Source organism: Schistocerca serialis, chromosome 4 (assembly GCF_023864345.2).
Source record: "Schistocerca serialis cubense isolate TAMUIC-IGC-003099 chromosome 4, iqSchSeri2.2, whole genome shotgun sequence".
NCBI classification, from domain to species: domain Eukaryota; kingdom Metazoa; phylum Arthropoda; class Insecta; order Orthoptera; family Acrididae; genus Schistocerca; species Schistocerca serialis.
The window spans coordinates 90,928,181-90,945,571 of record NC_064641.1 but is presented as its reverse complement, the minus strand read 5'-3'; the positions used below and the strand labels follow the sequence as shown (position 1 = coordinate 90,945,571).

The window sequence follows — 17,391 nt, the reverse complement described above, 5'->3', positions numbered from 1 at the left end:
TCTGTGCTGTGCTGTGCTCTAAGTGGCCACAGGGGGCGTATATATAGGCCTAAGCGTCGAGGCGGCACCACGAGCTGGAGCTCGTGAAAGTAGTGTTGTCGGCCTCCGCGGCGTCCTCCATGGGCGTGTGCTCTAATCTATGCAGGCGACTAGTGTACTGTCCGGCCGGCCGTCCCAGCTGCCTGTGGCGAGGCACTTGTCGCCTTTACAGTTGTCTTACACCAGTGGCGGCCGCACAGTGCAGAGTATTTTGAAACTCTCCACGTGTCTTACAACATATAGTGCGCACATAACTTACTGGATTCCGGCAGCAGCTGACAAGAGTTGTAACAACAATGACTCTGTAATATTGTACATATAAGTAATTCTTCCCATCTAATTTTTCGATAAACTTGTGTAATTGAGGTTCTGATTTCAGTTTTTTTTTTTGTTTCATGCCATTGTGTTCGGGAAACTGTAAATAAGTTTCAATGTGAATATTAATGTTGATGTGAAATGTCAAGTAATATTGTAATAGAATTGAAATGTAACAAATGTTGAGACTGTTGTAAGATGTTTAAAATTGTAACTGTGCGTCTGGTCCATACGTAGGCAATGTGTTAGGATATGTAGAATGCAAAACCTCGGGTGAACGCCCTGTCTGTAAGGGAGCGGTTAAAGGTGGATGGCAGGCGAGCGCGGGAAAATGCGCTCGGGCACTGCACGGCACAACGGGCTCAGTTGTTGTTGGAGTTTGGCATTGGTTTGAGCAACACATTCTGGAGCGAGGAGGCTCTCCTGGAAGACATAGCTTCACTGAGCATCGGGTATGCTGTTCCAGCGCCCACACAGCATGGCAAAATTCAATAGGCACTAAATAGAAAAGTATTGCGACGCTAAGAAGAATTAAAGTGCCGATAGCCCGCATCTCGTGGTCGTGCGGTAGCGTTCTCGCTTCCCACGCCCGGGTTCCCGGGTTCGATTCCCGGCGGGGTCAGGGATTTTCTCTGCCTCGTGATGGCTGGGTGTTGTGTGCTGTCCTTAGGTTTGTTAGGTTTAAGTAGTTCTAAGTTCTAGGGGACTTATGACCACAGCAGTTGAGTCCCATAGTGCTCAGAGCCATTTTAAAGTGCCGATACATCAAGAGCCATAGCTGTGGTTGTATGTGTGCTCTGTGCCTCGCCATCTAGCCTCCCGCCAACCGCCGCATCGATACTAGCAGGTTGAAACTTTTAGTATTGTATTCGTGTGGATCAGAGATTGAACTGTGTTCCTTTGGTGCAATAATAACCTAAATTTTACCAGAACTTTCCCATCATTTAATTATCCTCACAGCTAACCTACACAGGGTCTTTTCCAAATGTTGTGCAATCCGAGTGTCCCGAAATGAAAATTAAAATTTGTGTCAATAATAATCATTTGCCGAACTAGCTATGTTACAATGGTGTTTAAGGAAATGTTTTGTTAATGAACCAGTAAATGAATAACGAAGATCTAACGAAGTTGAAACATAACTTTAGTATTGATATAGTAATGAAGTTTATTATTTCGAGACAGATTTAAAGGCATTTAAATGAGCAGTAAATAAGATGAGAAGAGTAGTAACTTATATACTGGAAATCTTGAACCCATCATAAGCTCAGTAACCAGTTTTTTAAATACAGCGATCATAACAGTTTCAGGGTCCCCCCTCATTCATTTGAATTCTGAAGTGTTCTAAATTGGTTTGACCAGCAAAAGTTAAAGTCAATGTAAAAGTCAAAATTTATCAGTATTTTATCTATATCAAAACTGACATTTTGTGTGTGGCACGAAAGTGTAATTTCTAGGGTAACCTATGCCCGATTTTAATCAGATTAATAGACAGTATAGTTTTGTAGTATACATTATAGCGTAGTGTTATGTATACATCCATATCAGTACAGAAAGTGAAGCTATCAGTTCAATAGATTTTCTGGTTCTAAAATTCGACTATATTATGCAGTGTTACAACTTGTTGTTTTGCATGAATATATACCAACTTGTATAGGGAAGAAACTCAGTTAATGCCTAATTAAGCTGGCAACCGTATTATTATCGAATTGGTAGCATCTTCTGGGTTGCTTTTGATCCATCCTGACGTGTAATTGCTTTTCGAACTTACTTGACGGATCATTGTTATTACAGAGTGGATGTAAGTCTGATTTGCCACCATTCAGGTACACGCGGTCGATAACTATAAGAAAATCCTTTCTCATAAGGTGAATCCCGCTCACTTACAATAGCACATGTTTTAACGAGTACTGTGTCAGGGATTACAGAGTGATCGGCTACCATGAAACAGCTCTAGACACGGAAAGGATATCAGAGGACATCGCGACCATACAGGCAGCCCTACCGTAGGTTCAACGAGATCGGAGGACAGCTTTTCATCAGAGGACAGGTTCCTAAAGTACGGTAGCAGTGTCTTCAGTAGTTACAGGCGCAACAATCTGGATGATTGAATGATTTGGTCTTGTAACACCAACCAAAAAGGCCTTGCTGAGCTGGTACCGCAAACGGCTGGAAGTAAGGGGAAACTACAGCCGATATACAAGAAAATATCAGCCTCGATTGCGGCAAAGAAACCAACCTTTACCTACGTTTCAGCCCAAATAATCGAGCCTTCTTCAGAAGATATACCTGAATCTATAATTAAGTGGACATGGTCTAGAAATAAAACTAAAACAGCCTGAAAAGGCGTAGTTACATTTTAGAAATGCGATACATAAGTACTAAGTGACTACGCCTATTCAGGCTGTTTTAGTTTTATTTCTAGACCATGCCCACTTGGACAAATTATAGATTAAGGTATATCTTCTGAAGAAGGCTCAATTATTTGTAGTGAAACCTATGTAAAGGTTGGTCTCATTACCGCAGTCGAGGCTGATAGTTTCTTATATATTACATTATCACGATTGCTGACAGTGCTGCAATGTTGAAAGTACGAAACTACAGCCGCTATTTTTCCCAGTGGCATGCAGCGCTACTGTATGATTAAATAATGATGACACCCTCTTCGGTAAGATATTCCAGAGATAAAACAGTCCCCTCTTCGGTTCTCCGGGCGGCATATACTCAGGAGAATGTCGTCATCAGCAAAAACAAAACTTGCTTTCCACGAATCGGAGTGTAGAATGTTAAATCCTGTAACAATTGTGTTACTAAATGTGACACTTCTGTCACTCAATGTAACTGGGTTTTCTCTTTTGATGCTGTCAATTGTCAGGATGAGCATTCTAAAGCATTCTGTCAGGGTGAAAATATTAAATACATTAACTTTTCTCTCTTAATAACATGTGGGCAGGGTGGGTTCTTCCTTGGCTCGGGTATGAGGTCGAATGAAAGATCATTTTTACATAAGATAACTTTTATTGAAGATTTGTACAACTGTATCTTACGGGATGTTCTGGTTCGGAGAGTGGCAGCTGTGTCGTTTGTGAAGTCTTCTGCTGCGGCAGCGGCGACGGCGGCGGCGGTGTCTGATTACGCGTAGCGGTGTGTATCTCGTGTCGCCGTCTCGCCCAGTTGACTGGAGACACGCAGCGCGAGGTGGCCCGTTTAATTATTGCGAGCGAAGTCGTGCATCGGATGGTGATACCTTGGATGTGGCGTCCCAGTGTTTCTCTTCTCTAAGCGGCCGCGTGTGTTGTGCGTCGACCAGCGGAGCGGCGCGGCGGGGCAAGGCCAGTGTCCCGAACTCGAACCACGGACCTCCGCTTGCCAGTCTTCGGCTGTCAGGTCTTCATCCCAGCTCACAAATGACTGCTGAGGTGAAGCCGTCTCCTTCCCGTCCTCACCAGTCACCCGGGTACGTAAAAACCAGACTTCAAATACCTTTTAACTACTGTCTTCTGGCGCCGCGGCTGCTGCTTGCTATTCCATTACAGTGGCGGACTTGGTGCGTCTGTGCATGAAGCAGTCTCTTCTTGCATGATGGTCTTCAGCACCGAAACTGACTGAAAACTACTGCTGCTCTTCTTTTCTTCCTTCATCTCTCGTCTTCGTCTCTGTCCCCATCTCCGTCTTCGTCTTCGTCCCCGTCTTCATCTGTCGGGCCCACTGCGTCTCGCGTATTTATTCACTTCAGTTCACTGGAGGTGAACGACTTCACGGCCATTGCCTCTTCTGTCACGTTGGAAAGCTTCTCGATGAATCTTCTTAACGTCGGTCATTGTCTCTTGGCATGTAGGCGGAGGCCTCTGATCACATGTGATGACTGAGAAACACGTGAGCCGGTCATTGCCTCTTCCGTCACGTTGGAAAGCTTCTCGAAGAATCTTCTTAACGTCGGTCATTGGCTCTTGGAATGTAGGCAAGGGCCTTTGCTCACATGCGACAATTGAGAAACACGTGAGCCGGTCGGGCGATGCCCTGACGGCTGAATCGACATCGCCCGCTTATGTGGAACTTGCTGACTTCACGGTCATTGTCTCTTCTGCTCTGCTGTTGTGCCCGCTGTGTGCCAGTATGTAACTCTCCAAACTAAACCAAGTTTTCCATTTATATTCTAATTTATAGTTCACTTTGATTTCACTAATTTATTTACATAAGTACCACTCAACATTCCTCCACCCTTCAGAGAAATTCGCCCTCGAATTTACCACTCAAGATTCCTCCACTCTTCACACGGAAAAAGCACAAGCAATGAAAACTCTCGATTTAGAAGATTACACACGCTTCACATTAAGTATGTGGAAAATACTTTATCACTTTACAAAAGCACTGTATGGTCATGAATCACATAGTTCTTACATAAATGGTTGTAATAAGTGTAACAAATCTTGATGACAGTGAATAAACAAAAAATAGATTTTGCACTTAGAAAATTACATAGCAACAACTGTTTAATCTACCCTATACTAATGCAAGAATATCTATTCTACAGTATTGTTTATTTTAACAAGAGACTGTTTAATAAAGAGTGAAGTACAATAAACAAAATTAATACAATAATGCTCAAAAGTAACTACTGAAGTACACCAGTTAAGAGTGTGGTATCCAGTTAACGAGGGTTTGATGAAGTGGTATATTATTATTTGGCTTATTTTTTCGTCTTAAATAAAAGAAAACGGTACAAAGCAGAAACACCAACACAAAGGTTCCAGATATACCCGTTCCTAGCATTATAATTTTAGTTTTGCCTTCACCTTTTAATTTTAAGACATGTTGCATCATAACATTGGCATCAATTTTGCCTTGCTGTGAGTTTATGACTTCAGAAGGGAACTGTCAAGGGACTCATTGAGGTAGGATAGGTTTTGTGTAGGAAATGCTTGCATGGCGTTTTCTGAAAAAAGCAAACAACCTAGTAAAAACAAAAACAGAGAAAAGAAGGAAGACATTGTTAACTACAAGATCTACATGTTTCTACGTTCAAGTTTTCTTTCTTGAAAAATAAACCATTATCATGTATTAATTATTCACATCTGTATATTATCCACAGTCTACTAAGATTCCACTAGGACATTCGCACTCTTGGTCGAAGATTGTATGGTGCCATGTCTGTATGTTGTGCCGGCGTGGCCACTCTTCTTCCTCTTCAGGAACTTCCTCCATCCTTCGGAAAAGCAGACACTATTGTTGAAGGAATTACATCTGGAGCGCCCTTAAAAGGTTTTTAACGACTTGCATGGACAATGGTAGTTCGGGTGGGGAGTTGCAATTTAACGTTGACTGGTGACGCTATCTCAATAATTTGATAAGGACCTCTGTAGTTTGTTACAAATTTCTTCGTTTTTCCTTTCGCTATGTAAGGAGTTGAAAGCATAACCCACTGACCGATTTTGTAATTTGGATATTTAGCTTGGGTATTACCGAATCTTTCCTGTCGTTCCAAAGCCTTTGTATTAGATTTTTGAACCTTTTTCCATACATCCGTCATCATTCGACTGAAATCTCTTACTGTTTCTCCGACTTTTCCGTTTTTCTGCCTGATTACATCAAAAGGGGACCCCATTTTTTTCCCATAGACCACTTCATAAGGTGACATGCCAGTTGCTTCATGCGTTTTGGCGTTGTATACCGACACGATTATTGGTAAATACGTATCCCAATTAGAATGTTGTTCGTTAATATAATAACTAAGCATCTTGCCAATTGTCCGATGAACTCTTTCTGTGCGCCCGTTGCACTGAGGGTGTAACGGAGTTGTGCGTAATTTGCGTATTTTTAATAAGTGGCATAGCTGTTTCATTAATTCAGACATAAAATTAGATCCCTGATCTGTGATAATAGCTTCAGGTACTCCAAATTTAAGTATCCAGTTGTTAACTAAAGCTTGGGCAACTGTATTTGCTTGCTGATCTGGGAGACTCACCATAGCTAGATAGAGTGAAAAGTGATCGATAATTGTAAGAACATACTTATTACCAGCAGGTGTTTTATGAAATGGCCCGTAGAGATCCACTCCGCAGATTTGAAATGGACATGAAGCCTCGGGGAGCCTCTGTAAGGGTATTTTTGAACGAGAAAGTTCAGCTCGTTGTGCGCACGCAATGCAATTACGAACGTACTGCGCAACATCCTGCTTTCTGGTTTGCCACCAAAATCGCTCTGCTACTCGTCTTTCGGTTGTCCGCTGTCCACCGTGTCCTGCAAGGATATGATCGTGGGCCTCTGCCATTATTTCTTGTCTAAGGTGTTGGGGAACAACAATTCGTGGTCCAAGTTTTGTTTACGGCATAATACACCATCTTCAAAGCAAAATTGTTTTTTAGTTGCGTATTTTTTACATTCTGTATCCTCATCTTGTGCCTTTTTCCAGTCCTCAGTATCTCGGCCTGTTGCTTCCAATAGTGCTATTTTCCGACTTAGGCAATCTGCATTCGTGTGTTTTTTGCCTGGTTTATGGATAACTTCTAAATCCATTTCGGAAAGACATAGGGCCCAACGGGTAAGACGACTAGATGGATCCTTTAATCGAAGCAACCATTTTAAAGCTGCGTGGTCTGTAATAACCTTGAATTTTCTACCATACAAGTAGCATTTAAAGTATTTGATACCATAAATAACACTTAACAATTCTTTCTCCGTTGTGGAATAATTTCTTTCTGCCGTTGTTAGTTGTCTCGAAGCGTAGGCTATGGGGTGTTCCACGCCATTAATATTCTGACTCAAAACAACTCCTACTGAATGACCACTTGCGTCACAGGATAAAATAAATTCTTTATTATAATCTGGGTAGGCTAATACAGGACTGTGTGTTAACTTATCTTTAAGGGTTTGAAATGCAGATTCACAATCTTCAGACCAATGAAATTTTGCAACCTTTTTCAATAATTGGGTTAAGGGTCGGGCAATTTCTGCAAAATTTTGAACATATTTTCGGTAATACGATGCGAGACCAATGAAACTTTGTACTTCCTTAACGCGTTGTGGTGTTGGGAAGTCCTTAACTGCCGAAATTAATCGAGGATCTGTTTTAATTCCTTTTTCACTAATGACATGCCCTAGGTATGTAACCTCTGTCAATGAAAAACGACATTTTTCCATATTTAATGTTAATTTAGCTTTTCTAAGTCTCTGAAAAACATTACACAGACGCACAGCATGTTCATTAATGTCTCTGGAGAATACAATAATATCGTCTAAATATACACAACATTGCTGAGTTTTGAGTCCTCGCAATACTCCATCGAGTAGTCTTTGAAAAGTTGCTGGTGCATTTCTCAAACCGAAAGGCATTCTTTTAAATTGCCAGTGGCCTCCAGGGGTAGAAAATACTGTTTTATGCCTATCTTCAGGAGCAACTTCCAATTGATGATATCCACTACGTAGATCGTTTGTTGAAAAGTATTTACTGTTACCCAAACTGTCAATGATATCTGTAATGTTTGGAAGAGGATAAACATCTGAGATAGTTTGTTTGTTAAGGTGTCTGTAGTCACAACAAAATCTATATCGTTTCGTACCGTCGGGAGACTTCTTTGGAATAATTACAATATTTGAATTATAAGGCGAATCAGAATATTCTATAATTCCATCTTTTAGATGCTGTTCCAAAAATTCATCCAGTACTGGCTGTAAATGATGCGGAACTCTATAAGGCTTCCTATAACCTGGGGGGCTATTTCCTGTTGGGATCCTATGCTGTGTGATGTCTGTTGCTGGCAATGGACCTTCTGCATTAAATAAATCTTGGAACTCAACTAAAACTGCTTCTATCGTGTCTCTATCCTTTCCTTTCAAATGCTCAATCTTCTGGCGCAATGCGGTTTTATAGGCGTCTGGTTTCTGACCATCAGTAATATCTGACCAAATGAAATCTTCTTCTTCAAAAGTACTGACTGTAGCCACTAATATTCCCTTATGCAACTCTTTGTCCTCCACTCCGAAATTGTCAATATGTACCGGTACTTTTCTTTCTCCCTCAACGTCTTGAACCCGTACAACACTCCTACGTACAAAACAATGTGATACATCTAATTCCTCATTTTCCTCTAAAGGCTCTATTAGACACACTGTATCTGTAGGTACCCCGGGGTCAACGGTCATCCAGAAAATTTTTCCTGAGCCAGATGGTATCCGATCCCTCGAATCAACCTTCAAGGACGTTGCACGCAGTATAGTTGATTTCGCCTTCCGTTTAGGGAAATCTTGCGGCAGAGGGCCCTTTGCAGCGGTGTCACCTAGCTGAAACACTATTCCTCTAAGTTCTGCAGTTTGCTGTCTGAGGTCGATTTTAGCGTGATGTTTATTCAGGAAATCCAACCCTAGGATCGCGTCGTACCCGTCAGTTACCTTTGTTACCACTTCTACATCTTCCTGAAATTGTACACCGTGAATATAGAAAGTCAATGATGTACATCCTAATGACTTAACTGTACCTCCTCCTACTCCACTCAGTCTATACCTTGGAGGGTCATATTTCTTTTCTCCAATACATTCATTACTTACTATTGATACGTTTGCGCCTGTATCCACCAGTATCCTTGCCTCTTTATCCTGTATGGTAGCAGATAACCAGCATTCCGCCTTCACATTCGCCTTAATGGCATGAAATTTTATTGGGAACGCCTGGCGGCGGCTCCGACATTCCCGTTTGAGTTTAACTGATTTCTATTTCCAAAATCTTTCTTAGACCTGCATTCCTTGAATGTGTGACCTATTCTTTGACAATTAGTGCATTGAGGTTGTTTGCAGTTTTTTGCTATATGTCCGTGTCGATCGCACCTAAAACATCGTACTCCTGCTGAAAATATATTTCGCTTCTCCTTGTATCTGGTGGCAATGTCAATTTCTTCAAAAGCTGTCGCCACAGATACAGCTTCTGCTAAATTTTTAGGAAACTCTGCCTGACACGACGGGACGTTTCAGGAGGTAACCCACGTAAAAATGTATCCAGAGCTCCATCTTCTGCCTCTTGTAAAATAACTTTATTTGCTTCATCACTAGTTGTCAACTGATAGGTGTTAATATTAACTTTTCTAATCCTATCTACAAAGCTTTCTAACGACTCGTTTTGCCTCTGAGTGATAGTGTTTAACTGTTCCCTATAAAATCTACAGCTGTTCTGTTTTTGAAAACGTTTAAGCAATCCTTTCTTCAATTCCTCAAATGTTGGAGCATTCCGTAATTCTTCATGGTATAAGACGTGTGCTTTAGCCTCTCCTGTCAATCTTAACTTTGTCATTTGTAAGAGCTGTTCATCTGACCATGATCCTAACTTTGCAGCTGCTACTAAATCATCAAAAAAGGCTGTTATGTCCTCGCCAGGTTTACCTGAAAAAGGAGTTACTAAGGCTGCTGCTGAGGAATCTAGGGTGGGAGGGATTGAACTGGTTTGCCTAACCTCACACAACTGCTTAAATAATGCATTATTATCATTTTTAAGCTGTGCTATTTGCTTAACTAAGCTCTGAATAGCTTCATCAGTAGAAACCGCTTGTGGTGCTGACTCTGACCGTAAGGTGGCTCGCGGAGTATAGATGTAGATGTATAGATGTAGATGTACAATTTCGTGTCATCATTTTACTAACTGTTAGTTACACAATCTTCCTATACTGAATTTAAAACATGTTTAAATATTTCCGACAAACTCTTAAAATCATGAGAGAAAATACACTTCTAAATAAAGAAAATATTACAACTGCTATGCAAACCTCTATCCCTTCACACATTAAAAAATACTAACTGGGGACCTTTAGTGACTGTCATTCACACCTCATATTGAGCCAAGGGTTTTTTCTCTGACACCAAATGTAACAATTGTGTTACTAAATGTGACACTTCTGTCACTCAGTGTAACTGGGTTTTCTCTTTTGATGCTGTCAATTGTCAGGATGAGCATTCTAAAGGATTCTGTCAGGGTGAAAATATTAAATACATTAACTTTTCTCTCTTAATAACATGTGGGCAGGGTGGGTTCTTCCTTGGCTCGGGTATGAGGTCGAATGAAACATCATTTTTACATAAGATAACTTTTATTGAAGATTTGTACAACTGTATCTTACGAGATGTTCTGTGTAAGTAGGCTGTTTATGTTTTCTTATTGGCAACGTTACGTAGCGCTCAATATGAAAATCACTGGCTGTGCTGTGTGCAGTCTGTGGCTAGTTTGCATTGTTGTCTGCCATTGTAGTGTTGGGCAGCGGCAGCTGGCTGTGAACAGCGCGTAGCGTTGCGCAGTTGGAGGTGAGCCGCCAGCAGTGGTGGATGTGGGGAGAGAGATGGCGGAGATTTGTAATTTGTCATGAACTGATATATATATTATGACTTGTGATGATATTAAGGTAAATACATTGTTTGTTCTCTATTAATATCTTTCATTTGCTAACTATCCCTATCAGTAGTTAGTGCCTTCCATAGTTTGAATCTTTTAGTTAGCTGGCAGTAGTGGCGCTCGCTGTATTGCAGTAGCTTGAGCAGCGAAGATTTTTGTGAGGTAAGTGATTTGTGAAAGGTATAGTTTAATGTTAGTCAGGGCCATTCTTTAGTAGGGAATTTTGAAAGTCAGATTGCGTTGCGCTAACAAAATATTGTGTGTCAGTTTAAGCACAGTCTTGTATAATTGTTCAAAGGGGACGTTTCATCTGGTTCGGAGAGCGGCAGCTGTGTCGTTTGTGAAGTCTTCTGCTGCGGCAGCGGCGGCGGCGGCGTCTGATTACGCGTAGCGGTGTGTATCTCGTGTCGCCGTCTCGCCCAGTTGACTGGAGACGCGCAGTGCGAGTAGGCCCGTTTAATTATTGCGAGCGAAGTCGTGCATCGGATGGTGATACCTTGGATGTGGCGTCCCAGTGTTTCTCTTCTCTAAGCGGCCGCGTGTGTTGTGCGTCGACCAGCGGAGCGGCGCGGCGGGGCAAGGCCAGTGTCCCGAACTCGAACCACGGACCTCCGCTTGCCAGTCTTCGGCTGTCAGGTCTTCATCCCAGCTCACAGGTGACTGCTGAGGTGAAGCCGTCTCCTTCCCGACCTCACCAGTCACCCGGGTACGTAAAAACCAGACTTCAAATACCTTTTAACTACTGTCTTCTGGCGCCGCGGCTGCTGCTTGCTATTCCATTACAGCGGCGGACTTGGTGCGTCTGTGCATGAAGCAGTCTCTTCTTGCATGACGGTCTTCAGCACCGAAACTGACTGAAAACTACTGCTGCTCATCTTTTCTTCCTTCGTCTCTCATCTTTGTCTCCGTCCCCGTCTCCGTCTTCGTCTTCGTCCCCGTCTTCATCTGTCAGGCCCACCGCGTCTCGCGTATTTATTCACTTCAGTTCACTGGAGGTGAACGACTTCACGGCCATTGCCTCTTCTGTCACGTTGAAAAGCTTCTCGAAGAATCTTCTTAACGTCGGTCATTGTCTCTTGGAATGTAGGCGGGGGCCTCTGATCGCATGTGACGACTGAGAAACACGTGAGCCGGTCATTGCCTCTTCCGTCACGTTGGAAAGCTTGTCGAAGAATCTTCTTAACGTCGGTCATTGGCTCTTGGAATGTAGGCAAGGGCCTTTGCTCACATGCGACAACTGAGAAACACGTGAGCCGGTCAGGCAATGCCCTGACGGCTGAATTGACAGCGCCCGCTTATGTGGAACTTGCTGACTTCACGGTCATTGTCTCTTCTGCTCTGCTGTTGTGCCCGCTGTGTGCCAGTATGTAACTCTCCAAACTGAACCAAGTTTTCCATTTGTATTCTAATTTATAGTTCACTTTGATTTCACTAATTTATTTACTTAAGCACCACTCAACAATCCCTTAACCACAGAGGTAGGTTGGAAAATTTAAAATGGAAATGAATAGGTTGGAGTTACATATAGTGGGAATTAGTGAAACTCGGTGGCAACTGGAACAGGACTTCTGATCAGATGAATACAGGGTTATTAACACAAAAACGGATATAGGTAATGCAAGAGTAGGTTTAAAAATGAATAAGAAAATAGAAACACGAGTAAACTATTATGAACAGCATAGCAAACGCATTATTCTAACCAAGACAGACACAAAGCCAACACCCACGACAGTAGTGCATGATTGTACGCCACCTATCTTCGTCAGTGATGAAGAGATTTGAAGAAGTGTATGAGGAGCTACAAGAAATTATTCACGTAGTTAAGGGAGACAAAACTTTAGTTGTGCTGTGGGAATGGAATTCGGTAGTATGAAAAGAACGAGAAGTAAAAATAGTATGTGTATGTGAACTCGGTGAAAGGAATGAAAGAACTTGTTTTAAGAATCGTGTAAGAACATTGCATAGATCGAAGAGATCTGGTGACACCAGAAACTTTCGGATTTATGGTATGATGGTTGTTGTTGTTGTTGTTGTTGTTGTCGTCTTCAGTCCTCAGGCTGGTTAGATGCAGCTCTCCAGGCTACTCTATCCTGTGCAACCTTCTTCATCTCCCAGTACGTACTGCAGCCTACATCCTTCTCAATCTGCTTAGTGTATTCATCTCTTGGTCTCCCTCTACGATTTTTACCCTCCACACTGCCCTCCAATACTAAATTGGTCATCCCTTGATGCCTCAGAACATGTCATACCAACCGATCCCTTCTTTTAGTCAAGTTGTGCCACAAACTCCTCTTTTCCCCAATCCTATTCAGTACCTGCATATTAGTTATGTGATCTAGCCACCTAATCTTCAGCATTCTTCTGTAGGACCACATTTCGAAAGCTTCTATTCTCTTCTTGTCCAAACGATTTATCGTCCACGTTTCACTTCCACATGGCTACACTCCATACAAATTCTTTCAGAAACGACTTCCTGACACTTAAATCTATACTCGATGTTAACAAATTTCTCTTCTTCAGAAACGATTTCCTTGCCATTGCCAGTCTACATTTTATATCCTCTCTACTTCGACCATCATCAGTTATTTTACTCCCTAAATACCAAAATTCCTTTACTACTTTAAGTGTCTCATTTCCTAATCTAATTCCCTCAGCATCACCCAAATTAATTCGACTACATTCCATTATCCTCGTTTTGCTTTTGTTGATGTTCATCTTATATCCTCCTTTCAAGACACTATCCATTCCGTTCAACTGCTCTTCCAAGTCCTTTCCTGTCTCTGGCAGAATTACAATGTCATCGGTGAACCTCAAAGTTTTTATTTCTTCAGCATGGGTTTTAGTACCTAGTCCCAATGTTATTCAGTACGTTCACTGAGCAAGCAGTATAGGAAACCCAAGAACAATTAGGAGTAGGAATTAAAGTTCGGTAAGAGAAGTCAAAAACTCTGAGGTGTGCCGATGACATTGTTTTTCTGTCAAAGACAGCAAAGGACTTGCAAGTGCAGTTAAACGGAATAGACATTGTCTTGAATAGAGGACGTAAAAAGAAGATAAAAAAAGCAAGACAAGATTAGGAGAATTTAGTCGAATACAATCCGTTTATGCGAAAGGAATTAGTTAGGAAATAAGACACTTAAATTAGTAGGTGAGTTTTGCTATTTGGGCAGCAAAGGAATTGATGGTGGCTGAAGTAGAGAGGCTACATAATGTAAACAGGTAAAAACACGAAAAGCGTTTCTGAAGAAGAGAAATTTGTTAACATCCAACATAGTTTTAAACGTAAAGGTATTTGTCTGGTGTGTAAGCATGCATGGAACAGAAATGTGGACGACAAACAGTTTAGACAAGGAGAGAATAGAAGGTTTGAAATGTGGTGCTATAGAAAATTGTTGAAGATTAGATGGGTATGTTAAGTAACTAATGAGAATATACTGAACAGAAAGAATGAGGAAAGAAATTTGTGACACAACCTGACGACAAGAAGGGGTCGGTTGGTAGTACACATTCTCGGATCACGTATTTAGTATTGGATGGAAGTGTGGGGGCGAGAGACCAAGAGATGAATGCGAAATGCGATAAGCGGATTCAGAGGGATGTAGACTACAGTAGTTGTTTGGAGATGAAGAGTCTTGTACGAGATAGAATAGCATGGAGAGCTACGTCAAAACAACCTTCGGCAACAACAGCAATAACTCTACAGTAATGTGATGTAACGTAACAACAACAACAACATTACTAACGTATACGGGGATTCAAAACGAAAGAACAGATTTCAGTTGTTTATTGAAGATAAACTGTGAAAAATATAAAAACACATTGAACATGTGACTTACTAAAGGAGCACCATCCGTTGCTCTAAAAACATGGAAACGGTTGTTTATTTCATTCCATACACGACTTTTTAAAAAGAGGTGGAGCCTCTCTACGCCCACACCGGCGTGATGGCCACCTCAAAAGGTTTACTGCCATCTCTGCATAAGGGCTAGTTTTCACGAAAGTGCGGTGTCACAGGATGTGGGTAGTGCGATGTTTGTGTACGTTTGGTTAATGTTAACCATTAATACGCGCTCATGTGGAGATAGATTGGGTCGAAAGTTGAACGAAGAGTAGTTGTTTGATGGGCAAGGCAAGAGCCAAGGGAAAAAAAACCCTCTAAGATAGTTAGGTCGGATAGTAAGAACTGTAGTGGATGTCTTGCTGCCTGCGACAGGTCATGCAAGGGTAGGCTTAGTTAGTAATGGGTGTCATGCATGTCAATACCTCTGACGTTGTGCAATGCTGTCACTCGATGGCTGCCGCTGGGTGCCGGAGTTGATGCCTCGGTCAGTGTCAGCATACCTGTGAAGTTAGGTTCATCATCGTTTTGTGTCCGATAGGTCATATATCAGATGCACAGTGTGCGAGCTCATCGGTTTCCCTGCTGTAGCCTGTTGCTCGGCTTTAATAGCAGCTGGCATATCCAGTCAACGTGGCTGATATGCAGGGGCTTGCCGACGTTTGTCGCTTGTTGGTGTTTGTTAGCTTGCCATGGATGGTTATGCCCTAGCTGGTAGTGTCCTTGGCCGTTTATGCTTCCATCTATGGTTGTGTTCATACACGAAGGTCCCTGCTTATTAAATCGACAGCTTCAATAATCCCATTCCTCAGATCTTCAAGAGTAGCTGCCGCAGGTGGGACAAAGAGTCTCTCTTTCATGTATCTCTCACAGAGAAAACTTCAAGGTATGAGGTCTGGTAACCTAGTTGGCCAAAAACGATACACACGATCTTGCTATCCACCTCTTCCAATCAAACGTTGTGGGATGATCTTCGTAAGTCAACACCGCAACTTAAGATGAAAGTGAGGCGTGACGCCTTCATGCATAAAAATGAAATCATTGAAATCTTCTTGAAGTTGAGGAAACAACCAATTTTGCGGGACGCCGTGATGTTACATTCTTGTCACAGTTTGCATCGCAAGAACGGAAGGTCCACAAACTTAAATTATGGCCGTTTGCTTTACCCGATAGATGAAACGTCTGGAAAGATGAGTCGTTAGGAAAAAGGATCCTCTGCCATGTCCTGGAGAACTGAAATTCAAAATTCATACCTTCTGTTATTGCGGAGACATGGCTTAGACACAGCCTAGGGGATATTTCCAGAATGAGATTTTCACTCTGCAGCGGAGTGTGCGCTGATATGAAACTCCCTGGCAGATTAAAACTGTGTGCCGGACCGAGACTCGATATCCTTTCTTTTAGGAGTACTAGTTCTGCAAGGTTCGCAGGAGAACTTCTGTTAAGTTTGGAAGGTAGGAGACGAGGTACTGGCAGAAGTAAAGCTGTGAGGATGAGCCGTGAGTCGTTCTTTGGTAGCTCAATTGGTAGAGCGCTTGACCGCGAAAGGCAAAGGTCCCGAGTTCGAGTCTCGGTCCGGCATACAGTTTTAATCTGCCAGGAAGTTTCATCTCAGCGCACACTCTGCTGCAGAGTGAAAATCGCATTCTGGAGACATCCCCTAGGCTGTGGCTAAGCCATGTCTCCACAATATCCTTTCTTTCAGGAGTGCTAGTTCTGCAAGGTTCGCAGGAGAGCTTCTGTTAAGTTTGGAAGGTGGGAGGCGAGGTACTGGCAGAAGTTAAGCTGAGAGGACGGGACGTGAGTCGTGCTTGGGTAGCTCAGTTGGTAGAGCGCTTGCCCGCGAAAGGCAAAGGTCCCGAGTTCGAGTCTCGGTCCGGCACACAGTTTTAATCCGCCAGGAAGTTTCATATCAGCGCACACTCTGCTGCAGAGTGAAAATCTCATTCTAGTAAGAATTTGTTATTTAGTCAGCCATTTAGTTACATATTCTGTACACCATTTGAACGTTTTTTTGAAATATGCGGATGTGCAATAAATCAGTTTACAGAATATGTTGTTGTTGTTGTTGTGGTCTTCAGTCCTGAGACTGGTTTGATGCAGCTCTCCATGCTACTCTATCCTGTGCAAGCTTTTTCATCTCCCAGTACCTACTGCAACCTACATCCTTCTGAATCTGCTTAGTGTATTCATCTCTTGGTCTCCCTCTACGATTTTTACCCTCCACGCTGCCCTCCAATACTAAATTGGTGATCCCTTGATGCCTCAGAACATGTCCTACCAACCGATCCCTTCTTCTGGTCAAGTTGTGCCACAAACTTCTCTTCTCCCCAATCCTATTCAATACTTCCTCATTAGTTATGTGATCTACCCATCTAATCTTTAGCATTCTTCTGTAGCACCATATTTCGAAAGCTTCTATTCTCTTCTTGTCCAAACTATTTATCGTCCATGTTTCACTTCCATACATGGCTACACTCCATACGAATACTTTCAGAAATGACTTCCTGACACTTAAATCTATACTGGATGTTAACAAATTTCTCTTCTTCAGAAACGCTTTCCTTGCCATTGCCAGCCTACATTTTACATCCTCTCTACTTCGACCATCATCAGTTATTTTGCTCCCCAAATAGCAAAACTCCTTTACTACTTTAAGTGCCTCATTTCCTAATCTAATTCCCTCAGCATCACCCGACTTAATTAGACTACATTCCATTATCCTTGTTTTGCTTTTGTTGATGTTCATCTTATATCCTCCTTTCAAGACACTGTCCACTCCATTCAACTGCTCTTCCAAGTCCTTTGCTGTCTCTGACAGAATTACAATGTC

General features: G+C 42.2%; 1 non-coding gene across 1 annotated transcript; it reads left to right on the top strand.

Moving 5' to 3' along the window:
* The first annotated feature begins 16,366 nt into the window (after positions 1–16,366).
* On the top strand, positions 16,367–16,441 carry Trnas-cga (transfer RNA serine (anticodon CGA)). The gene has a single exon. It is a non-coding gene; the product is annotated as a tRNA-Ser (tRNA).
* The last annotated feature ends 950 nt before the right edge of the window (positions 16,442–17,391 follow it).